This window comes from Pan paniscus, chromosome 21 (genome assembly GCF_029289425.2).
Source record: "Pan paniscus chromosome 21, NHGRI_mPanPan1-v2.0_pri, whole genome shotgun sequence".
Lineage (NCBI taxonomy): Eukaryota > Metazoa > Chordata > Mammalia > Primates > Hominidae > Pan > Pan paniscus.
Genome location: NC_073270.2, coordinates 2,939,217 through 2,963,759, shown reverse-complemented (window position 1 = coordinate 2,963,759; position 24,543 = coordinate 2,939,217). Strand labels below are relative to the sequence as shown.

Below are 24,543 nucleotides of genomic sequence, written 5' to 3'. Positions count from 1 at the left end.
GAGAGCCGAGCAGGCCCTAAAGCCACAGTGAGCATCTAAGATTTTGTTGCCAATGTTCCAGGAAGCCATTTGGGGCCTTGGCGGGAGTGAGGGGGCTGAGAACTGCAAGGCGTTTGTAGACAGAGTCTCAGAGACCTCCCAACAACCCTGTTAGGTTGATAAACTCTCTCCATCTTGCAGATAAGAAAACAGAGGCTTGGAGCAGAAGAAGGCTCTCATTCTGTATCTAACTTGACTTAAGGGATGTTACAGCTCAGAGCCCAGAAAGGGAGAGATGCAGAATCCAAAAGGAAGCCTCTAAGTATCCATCTGAATTGCAGCCTGAGCAGACAGCAAGGGCAAGAAACAGCTTCAGAATTCAATTCAGCAATAAGGAGATTAGCAAAGGAAGCCAGCTTTGACCTCCTGGGCAGGAGGAGGGCAAGGCGGGGAGTGTCGGGGGGTGCTGGGGGGAGGTGGAGGGAACTCTGGTCTCAGATCAGACAGAAGAATTAGGTAATGGTATGGCCAGAATCTAATTGCCCACAAGATACCAACCTCTTTAGAGGAAATGGAGTCCCTTGTTGTCATAGCAACCGATTGAAAAAAAAAGGGCTCAGCACATCCATCAGCAGCAAGAGAGAATCACCCTGGCCACTGAGGTATCACATCAAAGCAAAAATCTCTGGTCCAGAGGTGCATGTGTGCATCAGGATTCTGTTCACCCAAGACCAAAAACCATCATGCCTTAAACAAGATCAAAGTTTCTTTCTCATGAAAAAGTCAGAGGTGGGCAGCCCAGGGCTGGATTTTATTTAGCTTTCACTACATCAACAAACCACCCTAAAACTTAGTGGCTGAAAACAACAATTTACACTTCATGTTTTGTACATTGGTGAACTTCCCCTGTGGGTTTCTCCTGGGCTCCCTTCTGAAACTGCAGGCAACTGGAAGGTGGCCTGGGCAGGAGGGTCCTACGTCGGCTCACTCCAGTGCCAGCAGCTGGTGCTCCTGGCTGGAGACCCTCATCTTCTGGGAGGCTAGGCTGGCTTTCTCACATGGGAGTGTCAGGCCCCAAAAGTCACCCAATGCCAATTTTGCCACACGGAGGTGGGAGCACAGTGCTGGGTTGATTCAGGGACACATCCAATTCAAGGGAGGGAAACAGACTTTATCTCTTGATGGGAAGAGGGCAAAGTCACATCGCCAAGAAGCACTGGGAAGGGAGGGATCTTCCCAAACAATCTCTCACAGGTTGAAGTGGACATTCTGTTCATGAAGTTGTCAGAATCCCAAGATTCTTCTATAGCACATCACACCACCAGCCCTAAAGGGGGACCCTGGACCTCCAGGTCCAAGACAGTGACTGGAATCCGACCATTCCACCTGTGTTAGGCTGTTCTTGCATTGCTACAAAGAAATACCTGATGCTGGGTAATTTATAAAGAAAGCAGTTTAATTGGCTTATGGTTCTGCGGGCCGTACAGGAAGCATAGTGCTGGCATCAGCTCGGCTTCTAGGGAGGCCTCAGGAAGCTTACAATCCTGGTGGAACGTGAAGGAGGAGCAGGCATGTCGCATAATGAAAGCAGGAGCAAGAGAGAGAGAGACAGGGGTTGAGGGAGGTGCCACACACACTTTTCAATGACCAGATCTCCTGTGAACTCAGAGCGAGAGCTCGCTCACCACCAAGGGGATGGCCCAAGACACTCACAAGGGATCCGCCCTTATGATCCAAACACCTCCCACCAGGCCCCATCTCCAGCATTGGGGATTACAACTCAACATGAAATGTGGACAGGGTCAAATATCCAAACTATATCAACATCTGTGGTCCAGGTGGCAAGATGGAGGAACAAATAAAAAAGAGGGGGAAAGGACATACGCGCCAGCTGTCCTTTCTGGAAGTTGCTATGTAACATTTCTGCTTATCTCACTGGCCAGATCTGAGTCACATGGCCACACTTAGATACAAGGAGGCTGGGAAATGCCATCTTTATTCTAGGTGGCCAATTGGCCCATTTAGAGTCTGAGGTTCTATTTCTAAGGAGGCAGGGGAGCACGGATATTAGAGATCCAGCAGTTTCTGCCACAATATGAAACCTTTGCCCCTGAGGTAGTACAATGTACTGAAAGACGTCACCCCAATTACCTTAAAATGGAGAACTTTTCCATCACTGGGCAGATATCTTTTAACCCCACAAAGGTTTAGAAGTCAAACCCATATTATTGTGTAGTTGGTATTTAAAGTATTCATAACTTTGAAGAGGTTTTTTTTGCATATTAGAGTATGAACAAATTAGCCTTGTGACTCCTATTTAAAATATGTAATTGAGTTTAGACTTGTGATTCTTCCGTTGAGAAGCACATGAATCTTTTTATACTAAATTTATAAATGACTCCAGAATGTATAAGAGATCTTGAGATTCACTGTTGTATAAGTTTTTAAATTAGATTTTCCAAAGTGGTTTAAGTACTTTGGAAAGTTTTGCTTGTCAGGTCAGGCAATGAAAGTGTTTAAAAAAGGAAATTGAATATGTTAAATTAGTAAGTCCTGTGTAAAATGTTGAAGATAATTTAATTAACCAAGTTTGCAAATGGTATGAATCATTTAACCGAGTATGAGTCGATTGACCATTAATCAAAAGCCCCTTGAAACTGACTGCATAGAAATCGAATAATAAGTTTTGTAAATTGAACTTAAAGGCTTAAGAATGACTAGGGTTTTTTTTTAAGCTACTGTATTACATTGAATATTAAGTAACAAGTACTTGCAAGAAACCTTTTCTGCATCCAAAAAATCCCTTCCACACTGACATTCCCGAATTCACTCAAGAGCTAAGTTGGGGTTTTGGGGTAACCCCCAAAGTCCTTGCTTGTCTGCTAACTACACAGTAACTGCCAGTCTGGGTAGGGAACATTAAGGGTATGGAATCGGCAGGACAAGGCACCTGACTGGATTGGGAGAGAGAAAGAGGAAAAGCGTCGAGAATGAGCTTGGTGCAGTTTGGGCACAGGTGAGTATGCAGAGAGCACCAGCAGGCCTTGGGAACTCCTAAAGCATCCCCACCATATCATCTCATCATCTCTCTCATCTCAACCTCCCAAGGTTACACATTGATCTTCACTGGAGATTTTCTTTTGGAGAAGGAGGTCCTAGCACACTCTCATGAAAGAGTTGGGGCTGACACTGAGGAGCCCTGGGGAGCCCTGGAAGAGAAGGTGTCTCTGAGAGCCACCTCCATGCTCTCTGCCTAAGGGACGGATCCTCAACGTAACCACAATCTGAAAACAATCATTGCTGACATTTGGGGTGGATGCTATGGGAGCCACATCTAGGCCCCTGATTCTGGCTGTCATACCCCTCCCCACTCCAGATCTGGGGGCGCAAAAGACCAGTCACTCACCTCGTGGTAGTGCAGCTCCCACTCCAGACCTCCCCTAGGAGCAGGCTGAAGCTAGTGCACAGCTGAGACCACTTTCTTGCTTGGCAACGTGCTGCAGAATGCTCTGCCGGCTGCCAGGGAAACTGGTCTGAGGGTCAGGCTCCCTCCTTCACCCTCAGCTTCCTTCCCTTCTTGGACAGCCACCTCTGCAGGCCCTCAGTGTTTGTGGAGTGAATAACTTGGGTTACATAAAGCCCTGGCACACAGTAGGCCCTCAGTGCAGTCCGCATTGACTTCCCAGAGGGCCAGAGTTTTCACAGAGATCCCGGGACGTCTCACAGAACATCTTGCCTCGGTAGTGACCTTGCTCTAGCCTTCAGGGCTGCACCTGGACTTCAGGGAGTCTTAATGGGGCAGGAGACCCCCCCCCCGGCCCCGCCCTCTGGGCAGGTGCGCGAAGATGATGCACGCACCGGAGGTGGCGGCCGCGAGGTGGGTGGGCGGCAGCCGCGTGTCTCTGATCTGGGAGCGCCCCCTCGTGGCGAGATGAGCCACGCACGTTGAGGGAGGATTTCCCCACCGTTCAGGTGGTCTTAAGGGTTCAAACTCAAGGAGACAAAAGGAAAGACGCCCAGGGGATCGTCTAACATAAACGGGCAGTCGTTAGCATTAAGATAAGAAGTCTTGGTGCTTCCTATTCAAATAAGTTGTGCTGCAGTGCGGTCTTTCCTCTTAGCCTGCAAATGATTAGGCAATTTCCTCACTGCAAAGAAAGGGAAATCCGGTTTGCCTCAGCTCTCATCGGAACCAGTGGAGAGTGAGCTTGGATAGTGGCGTTCAGAAATTTAAACCTCACTCGAGTAGAAAGCACTTTTGCTTCCTCCACCCATCCCATGTTTTCTCCATTTAAAATTAAAAACGAAGATAAAAACAGGCCCGAAGTATTCTGTCTACCTAGCTCTGCCTGAAGCTCTGGGGGAGATTTTCAATAATGATGATGATGATCAAAGCAAAAATAGTAAACTGTAAATGTGGACAGCTCTCAACTAAGGTTGGAACGTCTGAGAGGAAGAGCTTTTCATGAGCCTAGAACTCTTAAAGAAAACGTTATTCGTGGCACTCGCTGAAGGTGGTGAGGCCAATTCAAGGTCCCCTGGCGATGGGTATAGGGATCGCTGCAGTGGGGTCTCATAGTGGGAAGAGAGATGGGGCTCAGTTCTGACTCCAACAGGGACAAGTGAGAATTTATAACCAAGGAGCAGAGCGGGGGTCCACGGATGGAAAATTACTAAGAGGAAACCTCAGGGATTTTCTGGCTAAACTAACGTGAGAGGATTATTGTTGAAGGCAGGCCAAGCTGATCAGATATCCACAATGGTCGGATACCAAGAGTGGGGATTTTTGCTAAACTGATTTAGCAGGATTCTTGCTCCAGCTGGAGTCTACAAGGACAGAGAGGCTGCCTAGTCAAGTGGAGGACTCAGAGGAGACAGACTAGTTTGTGTCAAAGGAGAGAGTATTTGTCTCCTTTGACCAAACCCCGGGAGGTGCTATGGGTGAAATTCAGCTGCTCAGATGTGCAAATGAGAAAGTGTGCTTCTGTGAGAGAAGAGACATAGTATGGGCTTTATAATTTTAAAAAAACCCAGGAGGGATTTCAGGTAGTACGAAAAGAATGGGGGGACTGGAGTGAATTAGGTCTCAGCCCTTATTTTTGCCATGTGGTTCTTATTACTGTGTCAGAGACATTGAAACAGGTGTGACTCCATCTTGAATAGGGGCTGGGTAAAATAAGGCTGAGACCTAATGGGCTGCATTCCCAGGAGGTCAGACAATCTTAGTGACAGGATGAGATAGGAGGTTGGCAGGACTAGTAGCACAAGATACAGGTCACAAAGACCCTGCTGATAAAACAGGATGTGGTTAAAAAAAAAAAAAAAAAAACAGCCAAAACCCACTGAAACCAAGATGGTGATGAAAGTGACCTCTGGTCATCCTCACTGCTCATTATGCGCTAATTATAATGCATTAACATGCTAAAAGACACTCCCACCAGCACCCATGACAATTTACAAATGTCATGGTAATGTCAGGAAGTTACCCTATATGGTCTAAAGCAGGGAGGAACCCTCAGTTCTGGAAATTGCCCACCCCTTTCCTGGAGCACTCATGAATAATCCACCCCTTGTTTAGCAGGTAATCAAGAAATAACTGTAAGTATACTCAGTTGAGCAACCCACGCCACTGCTCTGTGTGTGCTTTACTTTCCTAATAAACTCGCTTCCACTTTATGAACTTCCTCTGAATTCTTTCCTGTGCGAGGTCCAAGAACCCCCTCTTGAGGTCTAGATCAGGACCCCTTTCTGGTAACAATCACATCTTTACCTTAGCCTTGACAAATAAAGGCAATTTTTCCATTTTACAGATAGATAGAGAAACAGGCTCAGAGAAGAAAGGGGCTGAGCTCAAAGTGACATCACTGAAAAGCAAAGGGCTAGGATTGGAAACCAGGCTCCTAATATCAACCTCAGTGTTTGCCACAGCACTGGGTCCACGGATCTACCGACACTCGTTCATCCATTGATTTATTCATCAAATGTTTATTGAATACCTACTATGCACCAGATATAGTTATAAGCACTGGGGATACAGCCACGTCCACAACTGGCTGAAGAAATTAGGGCTACAAATATTGCTGGATGGGGAGGCTCAGATGACCAATGATATTTCTTTACTAACTACTTTCGTTTATCAGCTCATTCACCAATCCATTTATTTTTTATTTTATTTTATGCAAAGTGTTTACTGACTTATTTATTCATCCATTCTCTCAGTCACTTATTTTCTTATTTACTTATTCATTCATCCACTCAAACATTGATTCACTTGCTCATTCATTCTTTTGATCATTTATTTATTTATTCACCTGCTCATTATTTGCTCATTCTACTACTCCATCAATCATTTACTCATTCCTTCACTAATTCATACTCTCATGTGTCTGTAAATCTCTCCATCCATCCATCCTTCATTCCTCCTATACATCCATCAATCTCTCATAAATCCATCCATTCCCCTGTCCACCCATATCTCCCTGTCTTCTTTCTTTCCTTCCATTTCTCCCTCCCTCCTTCTTTTCTCCGTCCCTTCTTTCTTTCTTTCCATCTATGGTTCCTCCAGTCACTCCTCCATCAATCCCTCCCTTCTTCCCTCTATCCACCCCTACATTGCCTGTCCATTCTTTCAGGCCTCATGCTGACCCTGAAAATTAAGAAATAATACAACCCATTTCAACCTCCAAGGCACTTACCATCTAGTAGTGGTGAGTGACAAGAAGAAAGGGCACCATATCACTGTGATTAGAAACATGACAAGAAGCTAGGGGAGGGTGGCAGAGAGGAACCCTAAGTCACCTGAGGGCTGGGAAATCCAGGCTGAGTCCTAAAGGAAAAGTTAGCCGCATTGAGCAGGATGGAGGCAGTAGGAGTTTCAGGCAGAGGGAATCACATATATACACGCTTGGAGGCAGAGCGGGCACAGCGTGATTGGGGACGGGCAAGTGTGGCTGGATCTTAGGAAGGGCAGGGAGGCAGTGGAGAGATCACACCCACTACTCTCCCAGGCATTGCTTCCTGAGATTCTTAGCTTTGTGTATTGTGAGAATGGCCACATTTGGTGCTCGGTCTACCCTAGTCCCCCTCTGGCCTCCTCCATCAGCTTGACAGGGCAGTCCTATAGGATTGCAAGAAATCCAGGCTACCCATAGTGTCGTCGGTAACAGGGCTCACCTCTCCTCATCACTGTCAGAGCCAGCAGTGAAGAGAACACTGCCCAACCCCCACCCAGGCTTCCCCTTTGTCTGTGGTGATACCCTGGGCTGTGATACCCCCACAGAAACATCTTCTAGATCAGCTCTAGCACAGACCTCCCCAGCTTCCACGCCTCCCCCGTGTCTGATAGGTCTCCAGGCCCTGCCCCTTCCACCTCTTCATCACCTCCTCCTTGTCAGCCAGACAGATATTTACCTAACTCTGACCCCCATTAGGCCAGCCTCTCCCTACCAGCCCGGTCTCTCACTTCTCTTCCTCTAGCGGCTTCCCCCAGACCCCACATGCCCATTCCTCTGCCTCCAGAGTAGCCTCTCTGAGGCTCCAATATCCTCATGCCATCCACCTGCATAAAATCCTTTAAGGATACCTTATTCCAGGCCAGGGAGTCAAGTCCAAACTCCCTGGCCAGGCATACAGATTCTTTATCATCTGGCACATGCTATTTCTCCAGGCTTGTCTGGCTCTTACATCCTCACGTGTACTATCCATGCAGACCAGAGCCCCAGACATTCCCAACACATCCCACTTCTACTCACTTTTGCCACCTTGTAACTGTTGGAACTTTGCCTGTGGTGGCCTTCCCTGCCTTGTCCCCCGAGAAGACTCTTGCTCATCCTTCCAAACCTGGTTGGGTGCATCCATCAGACCTTGTCAGGATTGCTATTTTACCAGTCATCATATTTCATTGCATATCTGTCTGTCTCCCTTCACTAGACCACAAGCCCCTGGGAGACACAAGCCTTTTCACAGTCTTCACTGCTTTCTCAGTGCCTAAAACAGTGCCTGACACACAGAAGGTACTCACTCAATAAGCATTCTATGGACAAATGAATGAATGAACGAAATATCTCTATGGATGTCTGGGTTTAAATTAGACCAATAACGCTTCCTGGGTCCTCTGAGATTGTGTGTCCAGCCTGGCCGCTTATCCTGCCATGGGAGAAGCTCTGCAGACGTTGGACAAAGTCTCACGTGACATCAAGTGGGGAAAACAATCTGGTTGCTTGGCATTTAGGGCTGGTTTCCAAGCGTTTGTCTTCACAGGGAGATCCTGTCTGTAACGCTGGCTGGCAGATCACTGTCCTGAGGGTGGAATGGGCCGCCCAGAGGTTACCCAGCTGCTAGGATTATGGTAGTCAGGTGAACTCCGGAATCAGAGCCAGTGATCTCGAGGAGAAGGTGGTGGTGAATGAAGACTCATTCAGAGGTGCTAGCAGCTGCTGTCTGAGATTAATTCAGTGCTGCTGTGCATTGACATTCCATAGTACATGCTGGGAAGTCTCCACTCTCTACTCCTGGCACAAAGCGTCCTGACTTCCATTTTGGCCCACAGAGAAGGGACCACATGTCTAAGAGGCAACAAAATGAGATGCTAGAGCACAGCTGCCAGGGCTGCCCACCCCCACCTCTGTCTAGGAGATGACCTCGGCAAGTTCCAATCCGATAATTTCTGCCTCTTTAATTTGGGTGTTTAGACCATTTACATTTAAGGTGATAATTGATATGGTTGGGTTTAAATCCACCATGTTGCTATTTATTTTCTGTTTCTCCCATTTGTTATTTGTTTCTTTTTTGTTCTGCTTCTTTTTTAGATTAATATTTTTTATGATTCCATTTTATCTCTTTTGTTGGCTTATTAGCTATAATTCTTTGTTGAATTATTTTAGCAGTTGTTTTGGAGTTTATAATACACATCTCTAACCTATCACAGTCTGCTTTCAGATGATATTATACCACTTCACATACAGAATCAGAACCTTACAACATTATACTCCCATTTCTCCCCTGTTGGCCTTTGTGTTGTTTTTGTTATACATAGTATTGCTTCATATATTATAAACTCCACAGTACACTGTTGTTATTTTTGCTTTAAATAGTCAAATTTGTTTTTAAAGTGATTTTTAAAGTAAGAGAAAAGAGGGGTTTTATTTGCCCATAGTTGTCATTTCCAGTGCTCTTCATTCCTTTGTGTAGAGTCAGACTCCCATCTGGTATCTTTTTTTTTTTTTTTTTTTTTTGCCTAAAGGACTTATCAACACTTTTTTTGTATACAGATATGCTGGTGATGAATTCTTCCTGCCTTTGGATATCTGAAAACATCTTTAGTTTGATTTTTTTTTTTTTTTTTTTTGAGACAGGTTCTCATTCTGTCACTCAGGCTGGAATGCAGTGGCATGATCTTGGCTCACTACAGCCTCAATCTCCCCAGGCTCAGGTGATTCTCCCATCTCAGCCTCCTGAGTAGTTGGGACTACAGGCATGTGTCACCATGCCCGGCTAATTTGTGTGTGTGTGTGTGTTTTGTAGAGATGGGGTTTTGCCACGTTGCCCAGGCTTTCATTTTTAAAAAGACATGTTTGCTGGATGTAGAATTCTAGGTTGACTTTATTTTTCTCTGAGCATTTTAAAGATGCTACTCTACTGTCTTCTTACTTGCATTGTTTCTTTTGAGAAATCTGATGCCGGCCTTATATTTGTTCATGTGTATATATAACCTGGGTTTTTTATTTTCTGGCTGCTTTTAAGGTTTTTAGTTTATGTCTAGTTTTGAGTAATTTGATTATAATGGCCCTTGGTGTCATTTGCTTAATGTTGTGAGAGTCTCAAGTATAATCTCGTAAGGCAAAGTGGTATAATATCAGTCGGAAGTAGAAGGTAGAGACTGTGATGAATTAATGTGCTTGGGGTTCACTGGGTTTCTTCAGTCTGTGAGTTTTGTTTACATCAAATTTGGCAAATTTTCAACCATTATTTCTCCTTCAAGCTCTCTCATATATATATATATATTTGATCTATATATACACACACATATATACACATATGTATATATTTATCTGCTTATAAATATGTCTATCTGCTTATACACATACCTATGTGTGAGTGTGTGTGTGTTGTGTGTTGTGTGTATATGTGTATTATACTGGAAGTTGTACATACCTATGTGTGAGTGTGTGTGTGTTGTGTGTTGTGTGTATATGTATATTATACTGGAAGTTGTACATACCTATGTGTGAGTGTGTGTGTGTTGTGTGTTGTGTGTATATGTATATTATACTGGAAGTTGTACATACCTATGTATGAGTGTGTGTGTGTTGTGTGTTGTGTGTATATGTATATTATACTGGAAGTTGTACATACCTATGTGTGAGTGTGTGTGTGTTGTGTGTTGTGTGTATATGTATATTATACTGGAAGTTGTACATACCTATGTGTGAGTGTGTGTGTGTTGTGTGTTGTGTGTATATGTATATTATACTGGAAGTTGTACATACCTATGTATGAGTGTGTGTGTGTTGTGTGTTGTGTGTATATGTATATTATACTGGAAGTTGTACATACCTACGTGTGAGTGTGTGTGTGTTGTGTGTTGTGTGTATATGTATATTATACTGGAAGTTGTACATACCTATGTATGAGTGTGTGTGTGTTGTGTGTATATGTATATTATACTGGAAGTTGTACATACCTATGTGTGAGTGTGTGTGTGTTGTGTGTTGTGTGTATATGTATATTATACTGGAAGTTGTCCCACATTTTGCTGATACTCTGTTCATTTTTTTTTTCAGTCTTTTTTTTCTCTATGGTTCATTCTGGATAGTTTCTCTTGCTATATATTTAATTTCACTAATCTTTTTTATACGAGCCTTTTTGCTGTCTTCCATGTCACAATTTAGTAACTCAGTCCTTCCTCTAGTTTCCTGAACCTATGAAATACAGCTATAATCATGGTTTTAATGTCTTTATCAGTTCTATCATTTGTGCCATTTCTGGGTCAGTTTCCAATGATTGAATTTTCTCCTCATTAATGGATTGAATTTCCTTGCTTCTTTGCATGCCTGGCCATTTTTTTTAATGGATACCAGACACTGAATTTACATCATCATGTGCTAGGTTTTTTTGTGTGTGTTTCTATAAATATGTTTGATTTTTTTTTCTGGGACACAGTCAAGTTCCTTGGAATTAGTTTAATCTTTGCTTTTAAACGTTTTTAGATGGAACCATATCAACGTTTAGAGCAAATTTTGTCCAGCTACTAAGGAAGAAACCTTGTGAATCCTCTGCCTAAAGCCCTGTGAGATTTTTCACTCTGGCTCCTAAGAACAGAGACTATTCCCAGCCCTGTGGGGGAAGCTGGGGTTGTTCCCTCTAATTTAATCAGGTGGTTCTTTGCTCCTCAGGTAGGTTTCATACATGCACATGCTCATTAGTACTCAGAAGACAGGAGGGGCTCTCTGCTGATCGCCAGAGGTCACCTGTGCTCTTGAACCTGCTCCTCCCCACAAGCTCTCTTCTCAGTGATACTCTGCCCTGTGAACTCCAGACACCTTGGCCTCTGGATTAATGTGTTTGCATTGCTACAACAAAAATACCCAAGTCTGGGTAATTTATAAAGAACAGAAATTTATTTCTCATGGTTCTAGAGGCTGGGAAGTTCAAGATCAAGATGCCAGTGTTGGATGTCTAGTGAGAGCTGTTCTCTGCTTCCAAGATGACACCTTCAATGCTGTGTCCTCCAGAGGGGAGAAATGCTGTGTCCTTATATGGCAGAAGGCAGAAGGGCTTCATGAAGCCCTTTTATAACAACACTAATCCATTCATGAGGGCAGAGTCCTCATGACAAAACACCTTCCAAAAGGCCCCATCTCCCAACACTATTGTATTAGGGGTTAGGTTTCAACATAAATTTAAATTTTTTTTTTTTTTTTTGAGATAGGGTTTTGCTCTGTTAACCAGGCTGGAGTGCAGCGGTATAACCATGGCTCATTGCAGCCTTAGTCTCCTAGACTCAAGTGTTCCTCCCACCTCAGCCTCCTGAGTAGCTGGGACTACAGGTGTGCATCACCATGCCTGGCTAATTAAAAAAATTTTATTTTGTAGAGATGGGGTCTCACTATGTTGTACAGGCTTATTTTGAATGCCTGGCCTCAAGCAATCCTCCTGCCTTGGCCTCCCAAAGTGTTGGGATTAAGGGCTTGAGCCACTGTATCCAGCCTCAACATAATTTTTTAAAGGGGACAAAAACATTCTAACCATAGCAGCCACCCAGCTCCATCTCTTCAACTCAGGAAGACCCCCGGGCCCTACCTGGACTCCCTGTCCTGTGCCGTGGCCTGAAAACTCTCTCCAGATAGTAAGCAGAGGCAATTGCTAGGCTCTCTTTTGTTTTCTCTCTCTCAGGGATCACGGTTTTGTGTTGCCTGATGTCCAATGTCTTGAAAACCGTTGATTCATATGTTTTCCCCAGATGTTTTTGTTTCAGCTAAGAGGATAAACCCATTCTCTGTTATTCCGCCTTGACCAGAAGGAGAAGTCAGTGAATGAACCCAGATCTCTTCTAAAGGAACCAATATATTTCCAGGGGTTTAAGTTGGGCAACCAGGATCTGTTGGTCTAAGCCATCCTAATTCCTCAACTAAATTTTTTTTTTCAAAAATACTGGATGCACCAAACAAGACCTTCTATATGCCATATTTGGCCCTTGGGCTGCAATTGTGAGATTCCTGGAAACAGGAAACTTTACTTGTTTCCAGGTATTTTTTACCTGTTATTTTAACTAGTTTAAGCCTAAAAATAGTCTTTGCATATTACTGTCCAAAGCTAGGAGTTGAAAGAAACAGGATTTGAACCCAGGTCCTCTCTGACTTCAAAGATACCATCATTTCCTTCATGAGATTCCTACCCCATTGTTTTCATTTGCACTGTTATATTTCACATTATTTTGTGTGTATTCTCCCACCCCACCACCCTGCACTTTGAGACTTCCTTGTCTTTGCATCCTCTAAGTTTAGCAGAGGGCCTGACCTGTGAGAGATGTTGAGAGAATTTTTGTGGAACAAATAACTTCTCTCCTGTTTGCTCTCTTAATGTTTCATCCTCCTCTAGTCCACACCCATCTATTAAATGGGAGGTATGTTACCAGCAGCACAGGTGGGATTTAAATCAAGCAGCTGCTACCTGTGAGATGATGCCTCTGCTACTACAAGAGACGTGCCAAGACACAGAGTTCATTCATTGAGGAGAAAAGGGCTGGTTAACATTCTGTAAACACAAGCTTTGAGGGATTTTAAAAAATATTTAAAGTCCTGAGATATTGCAGCTGGGACATCCAACTTCAGTAGTCATCAAAGAAATTCAAATTAACAAAGTATTGGCATAATTTTAAAAAACCAATAACATGGGATATTAATAAGAATATAAGGAAAAGATGACCTCATATACTGCTGGTAGCATTATAAATCAGTATAATTTTTCTGGAAGGCCATTTAGCAAAACATATCAAAAGTTTTAAATATGCTCGTAATTTTCCTCAGCAATTTCACATTTAGCACATTGTATCCTAAGGAAATAAGCAGACAGGTGCACTGTGATTTATCCATGAGAATGCTCATTGCAGCACTGTTTAGTTGAAGACTGTGGACTAGATAAATACATCACTATGAAGGATAAGCCCACAGCCTTTGAAAGCAAATACATTGAAGAATAATGACTTGAAAAATGTTTTTGAACAATTGTTAAGAAATCTTGATTAAACAATTATATGCATATTCATCATAATTAATACTTCCTGTGTGCTTTACTAATTTAATTAACTCATATAATCCTTATAATAATAATAATCTTATGAGGCAGGTACTGTCCTTGTGGACTCAGAAGTTGCATCATGGAGAGGCAGCCTAACTTCCCTGTGGGCAGGTAGTGGGTGGCAGAGCTGGATTCCAACTACTGGTGCTCAGGAAATCTTAGAACACTGAGTCCAGTGCTTCCCAAGGTGTGGTCCCTGGACCAGCAGCCCCACATCACCTGGAACTTGTTAGAAGTGCCAAATCCCAGGCCTGGTCCCAGACCTCCTGATCAAAAGCTCTGGGGGTGGGGCCCAGCAATCTATGTTTGAGCAACCCTTCCAGGTGAATGTATGCTCAGTTTTGAGAGCCACTGTGCAATTTTAAGGGCCGAAGGGAAGCTTCTCCTCTGTCCTCTTAAGGTTTGCTGAAAACAAACTATAATAGACAGATTAGTAAAAGAAAAAGGCATATGAAATTGTATTTAACGAGGCCGGGCATGGTGGCTCATGCCTGTAATTCCACACTTTGGGAGGCCATGGTGGGAGGATCACTTGAAGCCAGAAGTTTGAGACTACCCTGGGTAACAAAACAAGATCCTGTCTCTACAAAAAATTTTTAAAAAAAATTAGCCAGGCATGGTGATATGTGTCCACAGTCCCAGCTACTTGGTAATCAGAGGCAGGAGGATCACTTGAACCCAGGAGTTTGAGGCTGCAGTGAGCTATGATTGTGCCACTGCACTCCAGCCCAGGCAACAGAAGAACATCTTGCCTCTCAAAAAAAAATAATAATAATAAAATAAATTATTTAATGTGAGTAACACAGGGGAATTATAGGAGAATGATTACCCAATAACCCTTATATGCCCTTCTTCATCGGGGAAGGGGAAATGGGAGGTATAGGAGTAAGTGACTTTTTAGGGGAAATGAATGATCCTAAAGAACAACTGCCTGAGACAAAATTCTTCTGAGCTCTGGGGGAGGTGGCGGGAAGGTAAGGGGCAGAACTTCACTGTAAACAAAGATTGTCTTACTATGCAGATAAAGCTTCCCAGGTGATCTCTAGGAGCTGCTCTCAGAAAAATAAATGAAAGTCTGTCTGAGCATGGTGACTACATCTAGTCTCTTTTCCAGTGGTTAATCTTTCCTGGTTATTTGATGAGATTCCTAGGGACGGGGAGTTTTAAGAAATTGCATTTCTCTTGGAAAGAAGCTTTCTTAGGCAGATAAGAAAATTCCAGAGACAGCCCCTCCTGGTGCTTTGGGAAAGTAAGAGGATCAGACAGACAGGGAGGCAGGGCAAGGTCAGAAAGAGACCTTGAAACCGCTTCTTCAGTTCAGCACGTCAAAGCGCCAGATTCTGGGGTATTATTTTCTGAGCCTGAACACAACACTATTGCATCTTTTCTCGAAATTTTGAAAAAAGAAAGTATATGTATGTATAAAAAAGTCTGATGGATTGGTCATTAAAATGTTAACAGTGTCACTTCTGAATGGTGGGGTTCTGGGTGATTTTTTTATATATATATTTTTTGTTTTATAATTCCAAAAGGTACATAATGAACTTCTGCATCCAAAGTAAAAGAAAAAAAATACATGTTCTTTAAAAAAAAAGAAGAAGAAGAAGGGGCCAGGCACAGAGGCTCACGCCTGTTATCCCAGCACTTTTTGGGAGGCCAAGGTGGGTGAATCACTTGAGGTCAGGGGTTCAAGACCAGCCCGGCCAACATGGTGAAACCCCATCTCTATCAAAAATACAAAATTTAGCCAGGTGTGGTGGCACAGGCTTGTAATCCCAGCTACTTGGAAGGCTGAGGTGGGAGGATCGCTTGAACCAGGGAGGTGGAAACTACAGTGAGCTGAGATTGCACCACTGCACTCCCCTGGGAGACACAGTGAGGCTCTGTCTCAAAAAAAAAAAAAAAAAAGGAACTCCGCTTCAATACTCAGTGAGGTGGTATGTATTTTGGGTAGAAGGGAAGTAGAGGAGAAAATGGTTCCCCTAAATCATACAGCAACTCCAGCAGTGCTGCTTCAGTGTGAATGAATCACCAGGGGGCCTTGTGAAAATGCAGACTCGGCCGGGCGCGGTGGCTCACGCCTGTGATCCCAGCACTTTGGGAGGCCGAGGCGGGCGGATCACGAGGTCAGGAGATCGAGACCATCCTGGCTAACACGGTGAAACCCCGTCTCTACTAAAAATACAAAAAATTAGCCGGGCGTCGTGGCGGGCGCCTGTAGTCCCAGCTACTCCGGAGGCTGAGGCAGGAGAATGGCGTAAACCCAGGAGGCGGAGGTTGCAGTGAGCTGAGATCGCACCACTGCACTCCAGCCTGGGCGACAGAGCGAGACTCCGTCTCAAAAAAAAAAAAAAAAGAAAAGAAAAAAAAAGAAAATGTAGACTCAGTGGGGCTTGAGGCTAAGATGCTGCACTCCCAACCAGCTCCCAGAGGATGCTGACGATGCTGGTCTAGAGTCCACACTTTAAGAAACAAGAGACCAGAGAGACGGAGGCTCTTAATTTCCAGAATGCAAGCTTCACGAGGGGCCTGGTCCCATGATGTATTTCCAGTGCTGAGAACGGAGCAAAGAATAGTTATCTAATAAATAGATGGAGCTGCTGCAAGCCTCCTCATTCCTGGGGACCCAGAAATGGGGGTTCTGGTCATGGTTCTGCATCTGCTGCCAGTAATACCTTTGGCAAGCTGCGGCCTCCCTGTGATGACAACTGTCACTGGGCAGGGTGACAGCTCTGGGCCCTTCTTTCCCATGACCCAATATGCAAGACCGGTTCAGCCTGGGCCAGGGCTACCCAACATGTCAGTCTTGCACCAAACAAAAAGTACCAGGAACTTGGTAACACAGGTGTTCTGAGAAGCCCAAAGAAAGGAACTAGAGATGAAGAAATATCTAAGTTGAGGTTTCCGTAGAAACATTAACTCATCTGCATAGGCTGCGTGCTGCATTTGGATTACAGGTTAGGCTCGTAAGCCTGAAATAAATTACATACTCTTCGTATTATTCAACACTGTACTATATAATAATAAATTATACAGTTATAGGCCTCAGCCCAAGTTATAACAAATTATACCACAGTGTATAATTACCCTGCACTGCACCATATAATAATAAATTAGACAGCTACAAACCTAAGTTGTGACTCCAGAAAGAGACAGGAGAATGAATGGGGGCCACTGATCCATTCCTCTGACCAGTCAGATAAGCCTGGAGCCTGAGAATGAAGAATTCAATTGTTCATTCCTTCCTTCCTCCATCCCTCCCTCCCTTCCTTCCTCTCTTCCTTCCTCCTTCTCTCTCTCCCTCCCTCCCTTCCTTCTTCTTTTCCTTCCTTCCTTCCTCCCTCCCTCCCTCCATCCCCCTCTCATATTTGAGTGCCTCCCTGGTTTTTGGTGTAGACTTGACCATGGGAGCCTGAGCTGACTTGGAATGAATCCCCATCTTTGAGGGCTCCCAGGCTGTGGGGTGAAGAGCATGTAAACTGAAAATGAAACAGTGTAACAACAGCTGCTGTGGAAAGAGTAAATTAATCACAGCGGCCTTGGTATCAGGTGTCTACCAGGTAGCAGGCATCAGCACAGGTGTTAACTCCTCATGCCCTGGGGGTAGGTATCATCGTCTCCATTTGACAGGTGAAGCGAGCAGAGCTAACACAAAGTGTGACTCGCTTAAGGTCACACAACTATTATAGAAATGGTGGGTGGGAATTTTCACCCAGGACTGTCTATCTGACGGTTAGATTTCTCTGAGGGTGCTACCCAGTCGAGTCAGCTTGGAAAGCAAAAATCAAGTGTAATGAAAAGTACCCCTGGCAAATCCTCAGAGACACTAGGCTGGGGACTGATATTCAGTCTCCTAGTGAGTCCAGCACAGTTAGGGTTCCCTGCAGCCCAGGAGCAGGTTCTTCTTCCTTCCACAGAGGGTACTGGCTGGGGTAATATTGGACCGTAATATAATCTAGTGCCAGTGTGGATTAGGAGCCACTGTGAGGACTTCACAGGTGTTAAGCTCATTTTATCCTCTCAACAACCTTATGAGGTTGGTACTTTTCTTATGCCCACTTTACAGGTGAGGAGTCCCAGGCACAGAGGAGTTAGCAACTTGTCCAGGGTTATACAGCCAGGAAGTGGCGGAGCTGGAGTCTGAATTTAGAGTAGTCTGGTCTGCCAAATCCCTCATTCTTTCCCACTATACTGCTAGTTTTTTGTTTTTTGTTTTTTGTTTTTCCAGCTTATCTTTAAAGACTTGTCCTTAGGTAGCTGTAGGATGAGGGGCCTATGGGGACTGAGCCTCAGAGAGCAGATTCTGCCTCTATCTCATAACCACTTAGGGTGTGTGCCCATTGAGCCACATGGTCCTTACTTAATTTCTTTCTCTCTTCTTGTCTTTCTTTCTGTATTTTTTCTTTTTTCTTTTGTCTGAAGCACACGTTAAACTTGCATAAGCTGTAATTTTATTGTAATCAAACTGTCAAAGAGGCCCAAAGTGACAGGGAAGTGAATGCAACTGCCTCTCTTCCTGCAGTGGTCAGGGAAGGCTTCTGGGAGGAGGTGGCATTAAAGGCATAAAGGGTGAATAGGAGTTTAAACAGCACACAAGGAAGGCAGGCAAGAAGAGTGAAGGTACAGGTGAGAAGAGATTGTTTTGGGAGGGACTCTTAAGTCCTTCCAGGTGGCTGTGTGAGCTGCGCAGGAGGCGAGGTGGGGTGGCAGACAGGGCCTTTCAGTGCCTCACTAGGGAAGCTGGACTTTATGTTAAAAGCAGTGACCGTCAATGTGTGGACGGTGGGCTCCTTGGGGATTTCCGAGCTCCACATTGTAGCCAAGACAGGGAAACCAAGGCCCCGTAAGGCTCATCAGCCTGTCCCATCCCACTCAGTTCCCCAAGGCTCTTCCATGCTGACCAAGCACTTACCTAAATGCTCTTATCCTCATGTCTGGCTGATGGAAGCAGCTCAGTCTGGCAGGTCTCTCTAGAAGGGCATCTACTGGGGGATGGAGAGAGGGTTGACAGAGAAAATACAGGATATCTATGCCCAGTTACAGTTGAACTTCGGACAAACAGCAAGTGATTTTTATATCTCAAATATTGCATGATATATACTAAAAGTATTCATTATTTTTATGAAATTCAAATGTGATTGGGGGTCCTCTATTTTTATTTGTTAAATCTGTCTAGTCTAGATGGAGGGGAACAGGTCACTTCCCAAATAGAATTGAAACCCCTGTGCCTTAGTCAGCATCCCATCAGAGAATTAGAGATGCTGAGCCTTTAGGAGTCATCTAGAACAAGGGATTCTGCCTCTAGTGTGGACTTGCAAGGCCCACGGATCGGCTGGACCAGCAGTCGGAAGGAAGAGGTGCCACGGACAAGAGTAAGAACAAACGGGAACATGTGTCTGTCTGCCACCCCTGCCCATGTCACTGCCACAGTGACCTGCGGGAGAACCCGCCGCCTTCCATCTGAGAGGCTTTGTAACCATGGTTACAAAGGAAGGGCCCTGGGGAGTATGGAATCTGCACCTCAGTTCTGCCCTGGTCTGTAACTTTGGGTAAGTTACTAACAGTAGTCAACTTCTCCATGCCTTGGTGTCCTCACACATTAAATGTATACAAAAACTCACACCTCCCTTAGAGAGTTGCGGAGAAGATCCAATGGGAATGAGCCCAGCCTGGCAGCTGACATTTCCTAAGCAGTCAATTAGTAATAGTTACTAGCAGTGTCAAAGAGTTGCTATCCATTTATTTTGCTATAAAAAAAAAGTCACTTGTTTTAAAAGACAAGATAGGCTGGGTATGGTGGCTCACGCCTGTAATCCCAGCACTTTGGGACACCGAGGTGGGTGGATCACCTGAGGTCAGGAGTTCGAGACCAGCCTGGCCAACATGGCGAAACCCTGTCTCTACTAAAAATACAAAGATTAGCCAGGTGTGCTGGTGTGTGCCTGTAATCCCAGCTACTTAGGAGGCTGAGGTGGGAGAATCGCTTGATCTGGGGAGGCAGAGGTTGCTGTGAGCCAAGATCATGCCACTGGACTCCAGCCTGGGCGACAGAGTGAGACTCTGTCTCAAAAAAACAAAACAAAAACAAAAGACAAGATATTAAGAAGCAGTATGTTTCAAAATCCTCTCTTGATTAAGTAACTCACCAGGTAAGTCTTGGAAAGATAACATAAACCACCTTCAAAAGCATCTCCAAATGCCAAAGTGAAAATCAGATACCGCGCACAAGAGAGTTACGAATCTCTGAAATCTTAGCGATTCTTCCCCCAAATAAATGGAACGGAGAAGCGCTAAGTAATGGGAAAATAACAAAATTCTGCTTCAGCACTGTTACAGATGCAGTGACTGCTGATTACAAGAAAATACTTCCTTTAAAAAGGCCACTTATGAAAAGGAAACTCTGGTAGCAAAAGCTGGCATGGAATGGGGGTCAGGCAGCAGGTGGTGGCCACAACCAGGGGGCATTGATCACATGTGAGATGGGGAAGGCCAGTGGGCCTCCAGGGGGGCTGAAGGGCAGAGGACCCAGAGGACAGTGGCTCCCTTCCTTCCCGCTGCTCAGAGAGTGGTGGGGAGACGGGTTTCCTGTAACCTCAGGGCCTGTTTTCACTGCTTGTTTTCATGGCCATTCAATGCTCTGGCTTGTTTTCAGGCCTGAAGAGGGGGGGAAAAAAAAAGCCAATTCCTTGTATTTGGAAGAATAGGGGTAAACTGGCCCTCTTCAGGGTGTTGGAAGCCTCTCTCTGCCTCCTGCTGGAAAAAGAGGCCCCTGGGCAGTCTTTTTAGCCACTTAGCATGGTTCTGAGGTTTTCTTCTTAACAACTTATAATTCCAGATTGCAGCAAGAAATACAAATGCATTGGAGACCGGGTCTGTGCCAGAGGTGGAGGGGTTGGGCAGAGTGTTCCCAGGAGCACAGCAGGAGAAGAAAGTTCCAGGGTAGAAACTGGAACTCCTGCATGTTGGACACAAGTGGAATGGAGGCAATGTGGCCATCTGGATATGATTTAAAAAAAAAAAAAAAAAGTTCACCCCTTCGATCCAAGCATCTCATATCTGGGGATATCTATGCAATAATGTTTAAGACAAAATTGTTTGCAAGTAGGGAAAAAATAGAAACAGTCCAGCTCTCCATCAATAGGGAATTCATTAATTAAATTATTATGTTGACATCTGTCAGTGGCAACTTTTTTTTTTTTCCTTCAACTCTGTCTTCCCCATCAGCTGGTCCCGTGGGCTCTGCCACTGAGGCATGTTCCAGGCTGGAGGCTGCATCCCTAGTCCCTGCCACCATTGCCTCTTGCCCGTGCCTCTGAATCCTGTAGCCTGACAAACTTCCTACTTCCTCCATTGGTGCCTCTCCAATCTGTTCCTACACAGCTGCAGGACCCCCGGGTTCAGGGACTTCACATGTCTCTCAGGCTAAAATCCACAGGCGCTGTCTCATTGGGCCCTGGCCTGACTCTCCAACCTGGTTTCAAAAATGCTCATTCTCTACCTCCAGTTGAATCACACTTGAGCTTAGTCCAGCCTCCCAGCCTTTGCCCTGGCTGCTTCCTCTGCCTGGACTGCTCCATGCTCCTTCCTTCTCTTCCTTCCGGTGGCAGTAAAATGCCATATCCCTGGGGACTTCACACACGGTCTGTAAATTGTTTTCCCTCTCCCAACCAGTGTCTCTCTAACACTTTCTCCATCTTTTCTTTTTCTTTTTTCTTTTTTTTTTTTTTTTTGAGACAGAGTCTCACTCTGTCACCCAGGCTGGAGTGCGGTGGTGAGATCTCGGCTCACTGCAAACTCTGCCTCCCAGATTTAAATAATCCTCGTGCCTCAGCCTCCAGAATAGATGGGATTACAGGCATGCACCACCACATCCAGCATTTTTGTTTTGTTTTGTTTTTTTCTGTATTTTTAGTACAGATGGATTTTCTCTACTAAAACCCTAGGCTGGTCTTGAATGCCTGGCCTCAAATGATCTGCCCGCCTCGGCCTCCCAAAGTCCTAGGATTTCAGGCATGAGCCACAGAGCCTGGCCCCATCTTATTTTCTTCATAGCACTCAGTATAAGGTGAAATGCTCTCAACTATTTATTCATGCATTTGTCAATTATCCCTCCCATGAGAACTCAGAGCAAGGACTGAGTGTGTTGTATGCCCTTGCCTGGTGTACAGGAGCTGCCCGCTCTACACATGTTTGGTGAATGAATGAATGAATGAATGAATACAAGAATGTTATGAAGCTGCTTGAAAGAATGAGGTAGACCTGTATGTCTTACTTGGAAAGGTGCCTTAAATGTATACATGTAAATCCACTTATGAAAAACCAGAAATTAATCAAGTCTATGGAATTAGAATAGTGACTAGTTTTTGAGGGCTCACTATCATCTGGGCACAGTTTTAACCACTTTTACATCTATTATCTTGTCTCATTTGGTCCTCACAGTAACCTTCTGGGATAGGTACAGTTTTTGGCACCATTCTACAGAGGAGGACGCTGACACAGAGAGGTTAAGAAACTTGCTTAAGGTCACGCAGTCAGGAAATGGGGGAGCCAGGAAATGAATTTATAGGGTCTGACCTCTGAAAGAACATTCACTAAATGGTGTAGCGTGTTTATTTCGGGATGGACAGGGGCTGAGGTGAGATTCTGGAGGCCGTGGGGTATTAGCGGAGAGGTCCAGACGCCAATTCTATTCCTGCAGTACTGTGTGATCTTGGGCAAGTCATCTGCTTCTCTGTGCTTACCTGGGAACCAGAGGCGATGGTGCAGGGCTACCGAGAGAAGTAAATAGGATAACGTACCCACAGCGTCCAGCTCGAGGCCCTCCATCAGCCGACGATGGGAATGTTTGGTGGAGTAAGTCTGCCCTTCAAGGCCTGAAAGCCCCGTCCCGGTTCCCTGCGCCAGGGCCGCACAGGGGTGGGGAGAGGGCCGCAGGGCCTGGTTGCTTGGCTTGAGGCAGGGTCCTCCCTCGGGGCCTCGGCTCTCCCAGCTGCCGGCCGCGCTGCTGCTTCCCCTGCTCTGGACCGCGACTGCCTGGGCTGGGCGGCCGCACCACGGAATGCGCAGGGGTCATTTTTGGAAGAGCTCAGCTCCAGGCGCAAGGTGCCAAGAGCAGGGCGGATGACTTCAAAGGCCCTTTGCAGCATGTCCTGAAAGATGAGCCCTTGCAGCTCTCCCTGCCCCCGCAGAACACACAGCTTGAAAGGGAAATCGAGCTCGGAGCAGGTGGCTCAGGAATTTGGTGCACGCTGGGGAGGCAGCTCATTTGGGCACAAATACGTGAGGAGGGCGTGGCCTCCTGACACTCCCGGTTAGTATTGCGCGTTTGGGTCCGGGGTAAGCTCGCCTTCTGAGCTTTCATCGCTGGCCGCATTTCGCATTTATTTTTCTGTTTATTTCATGATCCCTTTCTTCCCCGACAAGGGCCTGGGATTTGTCTGTTGCTCTCTGTGTCTACAGTTCGACCTGCAGTAGAGGATGAGTAAATGTTTCCCTAGTGAATGAATGCGTTTTCCTCTTCCACCGGTTTCATCACGTTGGAAAGGCACCGGGATTTAATCCTGCCTCTAGTAATAACCAGTTGGGTAATCTTGGACTTCGCTGTTCAGCTATAGGCTTAAAATCTGCCTCCATTTGAACCCAGGCCCTGCCTCTTACTAGCTGCGTCACTTTAGAAAGTTGCCAAACTTCTCTGTGTTTCAATTTCCTCATTTGGGCAACGGGGTACTGAGTGCCTATGTCACAGATTGGAGTGAGGGATAAAGGGCTTAACACATACGAAGCACGACTAGGACGGTACATAGTAAGGTCTAGATAAATATTAACTCGTATTATTTTATTATTATTTTAAAATCAACTTTATTAAAGTATTAACTTACAAACAATAAAATGCACTCATTTTTAAGTATACAGTTTGATGAGTTTTGACTGATATGTACACCCATGTAAGCACCACCTCAATCAAGATAAGCATTTCCAGGTCCCCGAAAGTTCCCTTTGTCCCTTTTAGTCAAATGCTTCCCTCGCCCTAGCACCTGACAGATGAGTTTTGCCGGTTCTCGAACTTTCCATGAGTCTGGGAATGGTGGTTCACGCCTCTAATCCCAGCACTTTGGGAGACTGAGGCAGGAAGATCACTTGAGCCCAGGAATTTGAGACCAGCCTGGGCAACATAGGGAGACCCAGTCTCTACAAAAATTTTTTTAAAAAATTAGTTGGGCTGGTTGGCATGCACCTGTAGTTCCAGCTACTTGCAGGCTGAGGCAGGAAGATCACTTGAGCCCAGGAGTTTGAGACCAGCCTGGGCCACATAGGGAAACCCTGTCTCTACAAAAAAAATTAAAAAAAAATTAACCAGGCATAATGCATTGCACTAACACTTATTCCTACCTCCTCTCCCTTCTTCCTGTTAAAGGGGTCCTTCCAAGGGTATCAGGAGGCAGGAATCTAAAGGTCAAGGGCACTGTGGAGTTGATGGGGGAGAAACCACTGTGTTTATAAAGCAGGTTGTTATTTTTTCATTCTTTGCCTTGTGTCCTTTCCCCTACTTCCCTCTTTTGAGGATAATTAAAATGCAAGCTGGCACTCCCTTGGAGGAGACAGCTGAAGATTTAATTGCCCCAAGAAAAATTTTCCAGCAAAAGGTCCTGTGGTAATGGCAGCTCTCGGCCGGGCTGCCCGAATGCCTTTGCATCTGGCACAAAACATTAGCGATAATGCATTAATCTGCATGTGCACAGGGTCCATTTACTGGCATGGGGGGAGCCA

General features: G+C 45.1%; 1 long non-coding RNA gene across 1 annotated transcript; it reads right to left on the bottom strand.

Annotated features, from left to right (window-relative positions):
- Window positions 1–329: 329 nt before the first annotated feature.
- On the bottom strand, window positions 330–23,288 carry LOC129394862 (uncharacterized). Its single transcript, XR_008622251.2, has 4 exons — window positions 22,575–23,288; window positions 18,689–18,761; window positions 16,906–16,988; window positions 330–1,523 (listed from the first exon to the last, which is right to left on the bottom strand). It is a non-coding gene; the product is annotated as an uncharacterized LOC129394862 (long non-coding RNA).
- Window positions 23,289–24,543: the final 1,255 nt, after the last annotated feature.